The sequence below is a fragment of the Chiloscyllium plagiosum genome, unplaced genomic scaffold (genome assembly GCF_037043375.1).
Source record: "Chiloscyllium plagiosum isolate Xiang-an unplaced genomic scaffold, Cpla_swu_hap1 HiC_scaffold_189, whole genome shotgun sequence".
Taxonomy (NCBI): Eukaryota; Metazoa; Chordata; class Chondrichthyes; order Orectolobiformes; family Hemiscylliidae; genus Chiloscyllium; species Chiloscyllium plagiosum.
Genome location: NW_028270328.1, coordinates 52,501 through 62,500, shown reverse-complemented (window position 1 = coordinate 62,500; position 10,000 = coordinate 52,501). Strand labels below are relative to the sequence as shown.

General features: G+C 48.4%; 1 long non-coding RNA gene across 1 annotated transcript; it reads left to right on the top strand.

Moving 5' to 3' along the window:
* The first annotated feature begins 6,513 nt into the window (after positions 1-6,513).
* Positions 6,514-9,249, top strand: LOC148133858 (uncharacterized). Its single transcript, XR_015756056.1, has 2 exons — positions 6,514-7,348; positions 8,029-9,249. It is a non-coding gene; the product is annotated as an uncharacterized LOC148133858 (long non-coding RNA).
* The last annotated feature ends 751 nt before the right edge of the window (positions 9,250-10,000 follow it).

The window sequence follows — 10,000 nt, the reverse complement described above, 5'->3', positions numbered from 1 at the left end:
TTAGATTTTTTAGGGTCCAAACTGTGATGGGAGCGAACTTGACTGCTCATACCGACTTTGAGTGCTCGAGGCCGGCTAGCCCAGCCGGATTTGACCCGGTGGTTACAAATCAGTAACCAGTGACACTTAGAATTTTTTCGAGGCAGTACAAATCAGTAACCAGTGACACTTAGAATTTTTTCGAGGCAGTACAAATCAGTAACCAGTGACACTTAGAATTTTTTAGGCTCAGTACAAATCAGTAACCAACGACACTTAGAATTTTTTTGAGTCAGTACAAATCAGTAACCAGTGACACTTAGAATTTTTTTGAGGCAGTACAAATCAGTAACCAACGACACTTAGAATTTTTTTGATGCAGTACAAATCAGTAACCAAGGACACTTAGAATTTTTTAGAGTCAGTACAAATCAGTAACCAGTGACACTTAGAATTTTTTTGAGGCAGTACAAATCAGTAACCAGTGACACTTAGAATTTTTTCCAGTCAGTACAAATCAGTAACCAACGACACTTAGAATTTTTTTGAGTCAGTACAAATCAGTAACCAGTGACACTTAGAATTTTTTAGGCTCAGTACAAATCAGTAACCAGTGACACTTAGAATTTTTTAGGCTCAGTACAAATCAGTAACCAACGACACTTAGAATTTTTTAGGCTCAGTACAAATCAGTAACCAACGACACTTAGAATTTTTTAGGCTCAGTACAAATCAGTAACCAAGAACACTTAGAATTTTTTTGAGGCAGTACAAATCAGTAACCAACGACACTTAGAATTTTTTTGAGTCAGTACAAATCAGTAACCAGTGACACTTAGAATTTTTTTGATGCAGTACAAATCAGTAACCAACGACACTTAGAATTTTTTTGAGTCTGTAGAAGTCAGTAACCAAGTGCATTTTTGAATTGGTTACTGACTTCTCCTTTCGAGTTGCGGCTGTGGTTGGCTTCAATTAGTCGTGGGGGCTTAATTATCGCCCAGGGGAGCATGCCCCGGTAGTGTGGCCGGGGACGGAGTGCCTTTTGAAGGGGGTGTTTCTGAATTTGGATCCTTTTTGAGTAGCATTGTCGGATGGGTGTGATTTTGAAGGGTGTGTTGGCCGGCGGTGGGGCCAGGCTTAGGGTGAGTGTCCCGCCTTCGGGAGCGGACCGGCCCGCGCGTTCGGGCCGATTTTCGTGCATTTCCCAAGTCGGCAAGTGGTCCAAACTGTGATGGGAGCGAACTTGACTGCTCATACCGGCTTTGCGTGCTCGGGGCCGGCTAGCCCGGCCGGATTTGACCCGGTGGTTCAGCCGAAGGTCTCGACTTTGAGAGCGGACCGGCCCCCGCGTTCGGGCCGATTTTCGTGCATTTCCCAAGTCGGCAAGTGGTCCAAACTGTGATGGGAGCGAACTTGACTGCTCATACCGACTTTGAGTGCTCGAGGCCGGCTAGCCCGGCCGGATTTGACCCGGTGGTTACAAATCAGTAAACAACGTCACTTAGAATTTATTTCAGTCAGTACCAATCAGTAACCCGTGACACTTAGACTTTTTTAGGGTCCAAACTGTGATGGGAGCGAACTTGACTGCTCATACCGACTTTGAGTGCTCGAGGCCGGCTAGCCCGGCCGGATTTGACCCGGTGGTTACAAATCAGTAAACAACGTCACTTAGAATTTATTTCAGTCAGTACCAATCAGTAACCAACGACACTTAGAGTTTTATTCAGTCAGTACAAATCAGTAACCCGTGACACTTAGAATTTTTTAGGGTCCAAACTGTGATGGGAGCGAACTTGACTGCTCATACCGACTTTGAGTGCTCGAGGCCGGCTAGCCCAGCCGGATTTGACCCGGTGGTTACAAATCAGTAACCAACGACACTTAGAATTTTTTTGAGGCAGTACAAATCAGTAACCAGTGACACTTAGAATTTTTTAGGCTCAGTACAAATCAGTAACCAGTGACACTTAGACTTTTTTTAGGGTCCAAACTGTGATGGGAGCGAACTTGACTGCTCATACCGACTTTGAGTGCTCGGGGCCGGCTAGCCCGGCCGGATTTGACCCGGTGGTTACAAATCAGTAACCGACGACACTTAGAATTTTTTTGAGGCAGTACAAATCAGTAACCAGTGACACTTAGAATTTTTTAGGCTCAGTACAAATCAGTAACCAGTGACACTTAGACTTTTTTTAGGGTCCAAACTGTGATGGGAGCGAACTTGACTGCTCATACCGACTTTGAGTGCTCGGGGCCGGCTAGCCCGGCCGGATTTGACCCGGTGGTTACAAATCAGTAACCGACGACACTTAGAATTTTTTTGAGGCAGTACAAATCAGTAACCAGTGACACTTAGAATTTTTTAGGCTCAGTACAAATCAGTAACCAGTGACACTTAGAATTTTTTCCAGTCAGTACAAATCAGTAACCAAGAACACTTAGAATATTTTTGAGGCAGTACAAATCAGTAACCAACGACACTTAGAATTTTTTTGAGTCAGTACAAATCAGTAACCAGTGACACTTAGAATTTTTTTGATGCAGTACAAATCAGTAACCAACGACACTTAGAATTTTTTTGATGCAGTACAAATCAGTAACCAAGGACACTTAGAATTTTTTAGAGTCAGTACAAATCAGTAACCAACGACACTTAGAATTTTTTTGATGCAGTACAAATCAGTAACCAACGACACTTAGAATTTTTTCCAGTCAGTACAAATCAGTAACCAGTGACACTTAGAATTTTTTTGAGTCAGTACAAATCAGTAACCAGTGACACTTAGATTTTTTAGGGTCCAAACTGTGCTGGGAGCGAACTTGACTGCTCATACCGACTTTGAGTGCTCGAGGCCGGCTAGCCCAGCCGGATTTGACCCGGTGGTTCAGCCGAAGGTCTCGACTTTGAGAGCGGACCGGCCCCCGCGTTCGGGCCGATTTTCATGCATTTCCCAAGTCGGCAAGTGGTCCAAACTGTGATGGGAGCGAACTTGACTGCTCATACCGACTTTGAGTGCTCGAGGCCGGCTAGCCCGGCCGGATTTGACCCGGTGGTTCAGCCGAAGGTCTCGACTTTGAGAGCGGACCGGCCCCCGCGTTGGGGCCGATTTTCGTGCATTTCCCAAGTCGGCAAGTGGTCCAAACTGTGATGGGAGCGAACCTGACTGCTCATACCGACTTTGAGTGCTCGGGGCCGGCTAGACCAGCCGGATTTGACCCGGTGGTTACAAATCAGTAAACAACGTCACTTAGAATTTATTTCAGTCAGTACAAATCAGTAACCATCGACACTTAGAATTTTTTTGAATCAGTACAAATCAGTAACCAGTGACACTTAGAATTTTTTAGGGTCCAGACTGTGATGGGAGCGAACTTGACTGCTCATACCGACTTTGAGTGCTCGAGGCCGGCTAGCCCGGCCGGATTTGACCCGGTGGTTACAAATCAGTAACCAACGACACTTAGAATTTTATTCAGTCAGTACAAATCAGTCACCAGTGACACTTAGAATTTTTTAGGGTCCAGACTGTGATGGGAGCGAACTTGACTGCTCATACCGACTTTGAGTGCTCGAGGCCGGCTAGCCCGGCCGGATTTGACCCGGTGGTTACAAATCAGTAACCAACGACACTTAGAATTTTTTCGAGTCAGTACAAATCAGTAACCAGTGACACTTAGATTTTTTAGGGTCCAAACTGTGATGGGAGCGAACTTGACTGCTCATACCGACTTTGAGTGCTCGAGGCCGGCTAGCCCGGCCGGATTTGACCCGGTGGTTCTGCCGAAGGTCTCGCCTTCGAGAGCGGACCCTGCCACCGTGTTCAGGCCGAGTTTCATGCATTTCCAACGTTGGGAAATCAGTAACCAGAAAAACTTAGAAAAAATGCCCAAAAAGAAGAAATCAGTAACCAGAAAAACTTAGAAAAATGCCCGAAAATGAGAAATGAGTAACCAGAAAAACTTAGAAAAATGCCCAAAAAGAAGAAATGAGTAACCAGAAAAACTTAGAAAAATGCCCAAAAAGAAGAAATGAGTAACCAGAAAAACTTAGAAAAATGCCCAAAAAGAAGAAATCAGTAACTAGAAAAACTTAGAAAAATGCCCGAAAATGAGAAATGAGTAACCAGAAAAACTTAGAAAAATGCCCAAAAAGAAGAAATCAGTAACTAGAAAAACTTAGAAAAATGCCCAAAAATAAGAAATGAGTAACCAGAAAAACTTAGAAAAATGCCCAAAAAGAAGAAATCAGTAACTAGAAAAACTTAGAAAAATGCCCGAAAATGAGAAATGAGTAACCAGAAAAACTTAGAAAAATGCCCAAAAAGAAGAAATGAGTAACCAGAAAAACTTAGAAAAATGCCCAAAAAGAAGAAATGAGTAACCAGAAAAACTTAGAAAAATGCCCAAAAAGAAGAAATCAGTAACTAGAAAAACTTAGAAAAATGCCCAAAAATAAGAAATGAGTAACCAGAAAAACTTAGAAAAATGCCCAAAAAGAAGAAATCAGTAACTAGAAAAACTTAGAAAAATGCCCGAAAATGAGAAATGAGTAACCAGAAAAACTTAGAAAAATGCCCAAAAAGAAGAAATGAGTAACCAGAAAAACTTAGAAAAATGCCCAAAAAGAAGAAATGAGTAACCAGAAAAACTTAGAAAAATGCCCAAAAAGAAGAAATGAGTAACCAGAAAAACTTAGAAAAATGCCCAAAAAGAAGAAATCAGTAACTAGAAAAACTTAGAAAAATGCCCAAAAATAAGAAATGAGTAACCAGAAAAACTTAGAAAAATGCCCAAAAAGAAGAAATCAGTAACTAGAAAAACTTAGAAAAATGCCCGAAAATGAGAAATGAGTAACCAGAAAAACTTAGAAAAATGCCCAAAAAGAAGAAATGAGTAACCAGAAAAACTTAGAAAAATGCCCAAAAAGAAGAAATGAGTAACCAGAAAAACTTAGAAAAATGCCCAAAAAGAAGAAATGAGTAACCAGAAAAACTTAGAAAAATGCCCAAAAAGAAGAAATCAGTAACTAGAAAAACTTAGAAAAATGCCCGAAAATGAGAAATGAGTAACCAGAAAAACTTAGAAAAATGCCCAAAAAGAAGAAATGAGTAACCAGAAAAACTTAGAAAAATGCCCAAAAAGAAGAAATGAGTAACCAGAAAAACTTAGAAAAATGCCCAAAAAGAAGAAATCAGTAACTAGAAAAACTTAGAAAAATGCCCAAAAATAAGAAATGAGTAACCAGAAAAACTTAGAAAAATGCCCAAAAAGAAGAAATCAGTAACTAGAAAAACTTAGAAAAATGCCCGAAAATGAGAAATGAGTAACCAGAAAAACTTAGAAAAATGCCCAAAAAGAAGAAATGAGTAACCAGAAAAACTTAGAAAAATGCCCAAAAAGAAGAAATGAGTAACCAGAAAAACTTAGAAAAATGCCCAAAAAGAAGAAATGAGTAACCAGAAAAACTTAGAAAAATGCCCAAAAAGAAGAAATCAGTAACTAGAAAAACTTAGAAAAATGCCCAAAAATAAGAAATGAGTAACCAGAAAAACTTAGAAAAATGCCCAAAAAGAAGAAATCAGTAACTAGAAAAACTTAGAAAAATGCCCGAAAATGAGAAATGAGTAACCAGAAAAACTTAGAAAAATGCCCAAAAAGAAGAAATGAGTAACCAGAAAAACTTAGAAAAATGCCCAAAAAGAAGAAATGAGTAACCAGAAAAACTTAGAAAAATGCCCAAAAAGAAGAAATGAGTAACCAGAAAAACTTAGAAAAATGCCCAAAAAGAAGAAATCAGTAACTAGAAAAACTTAGAAAAATGCCCGAAAATGAGAAATGAGTAACCAGAAAAACTTAGAAAAATGCCCAAAAAGAAGAAATGAGTAACCAGAAAAACTTAGAAAAATGCCCAAAAAGAAGAAATGAGTAACCAGAAAAACTTAGAAAAATGCCCAAAAAGAAGAAATCAGTAACTAGAAAAACTTAGAAAAATGCCCGAAAATGAGAAATGAGTAACCAGAAAAACTTAGAAAAATGCCCAAAAAGAAGAAATCAGTAACTAGAAAAACTTAGAAAAATGCCCGAAAATGAGAAATGAGTAACCAGAAAAACTTAGAAAAATGATCAAAAATAATAAATCAGTAACCAGAAAAACTTAGGAAAAAACACTTAGAAAATTTTTCAGCAAAGTGTGAAAAATATTCTAAGTGTCAGCGGAGGAAAGTGCCGAAGCATCGGGAAAGATTCACAAACTCGCGCCGAACATGTGTTCCGAAGTGCCGCAGGAACTGTGTGAATTGAGCCCGGCAAATGGCCAACTGTCATTTTGTGTCTGCAGCCCGAAAACTTTAACTTTGTCTGTCGCGGAAGTCCCGAGCGGGAAAAATCCAAACGGTTTTGCGGGGATCGAGTTCCAGAGCGATGCAGTCAAATTTGAAATTCAGACCCATTCAGTGCCACTTGCATTTGTTACACAGTGAGGTTGGCGGGGTACCCGGAGATTTCTGGGAACACGATTTTTAGAACAAAATGGCGGCGCGGGACCTTTTTGAAAGGCATCCGAAAAACGGTTCCACGGGCATAGCACTCTAATGGCGGGTATGAGTGCATGCTGGAGAGCTCTTGGAAGTCGAATTTTTGACACTTTGTCAATTTTTTGACAGAATTGCCAAACTCTCCCTGTCTGTTCTAAGAGTCGGTCAGAGACCTGTGTGGAGGTCTCTTGACACGATTGGAGGGCGGGCAAATCCCCACGTTGACTCCGGCCGTCCCTCCACAGGCGCTCGTGTCCAAAATGAAGGCGAGAGACGCGAGTGGCCTGGTTCCCTTGGGTGCTGCCAGGAAGGATGCGGGCTGACCCTTGCCTGAGCACTCCCTAAAGCCTCTTACGAGTCGAGGGCCGGCCTCGGGCGCCGCACGACCGGCTCTGGGAGTGGGTGGCCGCTATTGTGAATAGGCTGGTCCTTCCCGCTGCCACCCGGCCAAGTGCGACGGCTCTGCCGCCCTGCGGTGCTCGTCACCCAGGTTTGGGGAACTCGGTCAGAGGCTGTGGCGGGGGGTCTCTTGACACGATTGGAGGACGGGCCATCCCCACGTTGACTCCGGCCGTCCCTCCACAGGCGCTCGTGTCCAAAATGAAGGCGAGAGACGCGAGTGGCCTGGTTCCCTTGGGTGCTGCCAGGAAGGGTGCGGGCTGACCCTTGCCTGAGCACTCCGTAAAGCCTCTTACGAGTCGAGGGCCGGCCTCGGGCGCCGCACGACCGGCTCTGGGAGTGGGTGGCCGCTATTGTGAATAGGCTGGTCCTTCCTGCTGCCATCCGGCCAAGTGCGACGGCTCTGCCGCCCTGCGCTGCTCGTCACCCAGGTTTGGGGAACTCGGTCAGAGGCCGTGGCGGGGGGTCTCTTGACACGATTGGAGGACGGGCCATCCCCACGTTGACTCCGGCCGTCCCTCCACAGGCGCTCGTGTCCAAAATGAAGGCGAGAGACGCGAGTGGCCTGGATCCCTTGGGTGCCGCCAGGAAGGGTGTGGGCTGACCCTTGCCTGAGCACACGTTAAAGCCTCTTACGAGTCGAGGGCCGGCCTCGGGCGCCGCACGACCGGCTCTGGGAGTGGGTGGCCGCTATTGTGAATAGGCTGGTCCTTCCCGCTGCCATCCGGCCAAGTGCGACGGCTCTGCCGCCCTGCGGTGCTCGTCACCCAGGTTTGGGGAACTCGGTCAGAGGCCGGTGCGGGGGGTCTCTTGACACGATTGGAGGACGGGCCATCCCCACGTTGACTCCGGCCGTCCCTCCACAGGCGCTCGTGTCCAAAATGAAGGCGAGAGACGCGAGTGGCCTGGATCCCTTGGGTGCCGCCAGGAAGGGTGTGGGCTGACCCTTGCCTGAGCACACGTTAAAGCCCCTTACGAGTCGAGGGACGGCCTCGGGCGCCGCACGACCGGCTCTGGGAGTGGGTGGCCGCTATTGTGTATAGGCTGGTCCTTCCCGCTGCCATCCGGCCAAGTGCGACGGCGCTGCCGCCCTGCGGTGCTCGTCACCCAGGTTTGGGGAACTCGGTCAGAGGCCGGTGCGGGGGGTCTCTTGACACGATTGGAGGACGGGCCACCCCCACGTTGACTCCGGCCGTCCGTCCACAGGCGCTCGTGTCCAAAATGAAGGCGAGAGACGCGAGTGGCCTGGATCCCTTGGGTGCCGCCAGGAAGGGTGTGGGCTGACCCTTGCCTGAGCACACGTTAAAGCCCCTTACGAGTCGAGGGACGGCCTCGGGCGCCGCACGACCGGCTCTGGGAGTGGGTGGCCGCTATTGTGTATAGGCTGGTCCTTCCCGCTGCCATCCGGCCAAGTGCGACGGCGCTGCCGCCCTGCGGTGCTCGTCACCCAGGTTTGGGGAACTCGGTCAGAGGCCGGTGCAGGGGTCTCTTGACACGATTGGAGGACGGGCCACCCCCACGTTGACTCCGGCCGTCCGTCCACAGGCGCTCGTGTCCAAAATGAAGGCGAGAGACGCGAGTGGCCTGGATCCCTTGGGTGCCGCCAGGAAGGGTGTAGGCTGGCCCTTGCCTGAGCACACTGTAAAGCCTCTTACGAGTCGAGGGTCGGCCTCGGGCGCCGCACGACCGGCTCTGGGAGTGGGTGGCCGCTATTGTGAATAGGCTGGTCCTTCCCGCTGCCATCCGGCCAAGTGCGACGGCTCTGCCGCCCTGCGCTGCTCGTCACCCAGGTTTGGGGAACTCGGTCAGAGGCCGGTGCGGGGGGTCTCTTGACACGATTGGAGGACGGGCCATCCCCACGTTGACTCCGGCCGTCCGTCCACAGGCGCTCGTGTCCAAAATGAAGGCGAGAGACGCGAGTGGCCTGGATCCCTTGGGTGCCGCCAGGAAGGGTGCGGGCTGACCCTTGCCTGAGCACACGTTAAAGCCTCTTACGAGTCGAGGGTCGGCCTCGGGTGCCGCACGACCGGCTCTGGGAGTGGGTGGCCGCTATTGTGAATAGGCTGGTCCTTCCCGCTGCCACCCGGCCAAGTGCGACGGCTCTGCCGCCCTGCGGTGCTCGTCACCCAGGTTTGTGCAACTCGGTCAGAGGCCGGGGCGGAGGTCTCTTGACACGATTGGAGGACGGGCCATCCCCACGTTGAATCCGGACGTCCCTCCACAGGCGCTCGTGTCGAAAATGAAAGGCGAGAGAGACGTGAGTGGCCTTGGTTCCCTTTGGGTGTTGCCAGGAAGGATGCGGGCTGACCCTTGCCTGAGCACACCCATGTTTGTGCAACTCGGTCAGAGGCCGGGGCAGAGGTCTCTTGAAACGACTGGAGGGCGGGCAATCCCCACGTTGAATCCGGCCGTCCCTCCACAGGCGCTCGTGCCGAAATTGAAGGCGAGAGAGGCGAGTGGCCTTGCTTCCCTTGTGTGTTGCCAGGAAGGATGTGGTCTGACCCTTGCCTGAGCACACCAAGGTTTGTGCAACTCAGTCAGAGGCCGGGGGCAGAGGTCTCTTGAAACGACTGGAGGGCGGGCAATCCCCACGTTGAATCCGGCCGTCCCTCCACAGGCGCTCGTGCCGAAATTGAAGGCGAGAGAGGCGAGTGGCCTTGCTTCCCTTGTGTGTTGCCAGGAAGGATGTGGTCTGACCCTTGCCTGAGCACACCAAGGTTTGTGCAACTCAGTCAGAGGCCGGGGGCAGAGGTCTCTTGAAACGACTGGAGGGCGGGCAATCCCCACGTTGTATCCGGCCGTCCCTCCACAGGCGCTCGTGTCGAAAATGAAAGGCGAGAGACGCGAGTGGCCTTGGTTCCCTTGGGTGTTGCCAGGAAGGATGTGGTCTGACCCTTGCCTGAGCACACCAAGGTTTGTGCAACTCAGTCAGAGGCCGGGGCAGAGGTCTCTTGGAACGATTGGAGGGCGGGCAATCCCCACGTTGAACCCAGCCGTCCCTCCACAGGCGCTCGTGTCGAAAATGAAAGGCGAGAGACGCGAGTGGCCTTGGGTGTTGCCAGGAAGGATGAGGGCTGCCCCTT